At 37.4% G+C, this 2,409-nt stretch overlaps 1 pseudogene; it reads left to right on the top strand.

Annotated features, from left to right (window-relative positions):
• Positions 1-217: 217 nt before the first annotated feature.
• LOC121964532 lies at positions 218-2,348 on the top strand (annotated as a pseudogene).
• The last annotated feature ends 61 nt before the right edge of the window (positions 2,349-2,409 follow it).

Raw genomic sequence — 2,409 nt, forward strand, 5'->3', positions numbered from 1 at the left:
ACCTGTCAAACAGTGTTGGAAAAACACTGTGACATGAAACTACTATATTTAGTATTTTTACTAGTTTTAATTATCTGCTCCTTTTTTTGGAGAAGATGAGTCCTCTACGGATAATTTGGCTCTTGATTTAAAAAAAAGTTAAAAGAAAATTTTCAGCCGTTTGTAATCTGCAATCCTCACTGCTAAACTTCACCAAAAAAATCCCACTCAATCTTAAAACACTGTTACTGTAAAGTTAAAAACATACTTTGGGTTGACCAGACAGTCTGAGTCATCTGCTCAACACTGCCATCGAGTGGAAGTAATGAGAATAAGGTCAGACCTTACACAAGGGGGACAGAGCTGCTGACACTTGATCTGGACGTGCAGGTTTTTTCCAGCTCCAGCCGGGTGACACTCAGCAAACATAAAGTTTAAACTGCAGAAAAATCTAATTTAGTTTTAAGACTCAGACATATTTGAAATGGATGAAATGTCATATTGCTCTTTCTCTGGTGGAGAAGAATATAAAGATCATTTCCAACCTGGTGAGTAGAAAAGAAGCATGAAGTCCCTCTGTGGTGAGAGTAAAGATCAATAACGTAATAATAATGTTTTCCTCTCAGGTATTTATGTTTGTTCTGAATGTGGACACGAGTTATTTTCCAGCACGTCAAAGTTCGAGCACTCTTCTCCTTGGCCCGCTTTCTCAGAGACAATCCATGAGGACAGTGTCTCCAAACACCCTGAGGCATGGGGACCCCTAAAGGTAGACTACATCTGTCAACACTGCCTGTTATTAACCCTTCCAAACCTAGATTTACTTCACTTGATGATGGATGCATTAAAATGCCTCCACAAGTATTTAAATAATTTATCTTTAAAGCAATTTGTTTTTTTTTCATTCTTTTTTTTTTCATGGGGAAACAAGTGAGAACTGTTCTGCAAATTGCAAGAAATGACAGATTTCAAAAATTATTTCTTAAAAAAAGGCAGTGAAAATTGTCCAAAAAATTATATTTATAATTATCATATTTTCATATTATTGTTAGTATTTTTAAAGCTCTTTTTCCAGGCAATTTCCTTGTTTGTTTGCTGTTTTTTAACCCCTTTCTTGCACTTTTTTTTGTTGCAAATGTTTGGGTCATTTCTTATTTCATTGCTCATTGCTTTTATTCTGTTTATTTTTAAAAAAAATCAAGCTAATTTGCTGAGGTTTCAATGGGTTAATCATGTGATCTATAAAGTTTTGGATTTTAACCTTCTTGATTTAAATACCCCAGGTTTGTTGTGGGAAGTGTGGCAATGGATTGGGCCATGAGTTCTTGTATGATGGACCAAAAGAAGGACTCTCACGCTTCTGAATATTCAGCAGCTCACTGACATTCATCCCTAAAGGTGAGTCTATCTTGTACACATACAGTACGTTTCGCTCTTATTATGCACCTTGAACTCACTGTTTGCTTTGGCCTTTTCTCTCTCAGAAAAGGTGGATGGACAGAGAGGTGAGCTGTGAAAGAGCGGAGACTTGTCTGCTGCTGACGGTGAGGACAGTGGATGAAGTGCTCCTGGACAAAGCCAAATGGAGCTCCGGAGCGCTGATGGACGTTGACCTCACTGGGCAGCAAGAGCAGACCGGTCTGAACCACTTATTTTAAAAATCAGTAGCACAGATACACAGTACCAACAACTAGGATCCAAGTTCAACCACATTGAATTTGTGCTAAACAGAAATACTGTAATATTTAACACCCTCACCAGCAAAGAGCTGCAGATACGAGTTAATTTCTCACTAGTACCATAAGTTACATTAGTGCACCACTCAGGATCCAGGAAAACATGTTGAACAGTGTGCAGACTTCAAATCCTTAAAAAGTGTAATTGCATGGTCCTGACAGTTGATGGTGCTATGTGTCTGAAAACAATCTTAAATGAACTGAACCAAAGTAATACTGTAGCAGAAGTTTGTTCTCTCAAGAGTGAATAGAGAAGAATATCCCACTATGAGCTCCATGTATTCAAAGCAAAAAAAACCAAAACATTTATGGCGAAGCAGTTCAGAAAACAAAATTTCACAACAACAAAACATTTCAAAAAGCATGACTTTTTTCGTTTTGTTTTATGAATTGTTGTGTTTTCTGAGGGCCACTATACACACATATTTTCCCTTATATTCCAGACATTTTTTTAGGATCCAACCAGAGCTCCACATATTAATACAAAAATAAAAAATAGGACCATAATGGAGATGGGTTTGCCTTTTTAGGGTCTATATGGCAAATTACAGAATGCCCCCATACTCACCCCAGGGGCCCCTATGCAGCTGTACTAGTCATATTTATGCCCTGATTTCCACCATAAGTTGATGCTTTTTTAAAGGCACAACCTGTTGCATAAAAAACACCAGAATGCAGGAAATTAAGGGTAAGA

Source organism: Plectropomus leopardus, unplaced genomic scaffold (genome assembly GCF_008729295.1).
Source record: "Plectropomus leopardus isolate mb unplaced genomic scaffold, YSFRI_Pleo_2.0 unplaced_scaffold15869, whole genome shotgun sequence".
NCBI lineage: Eukaryota > Metazoa > Chordata > Actinopteri > Perciformes > Serranidae > Plectropomus > Plectropomus leopardus.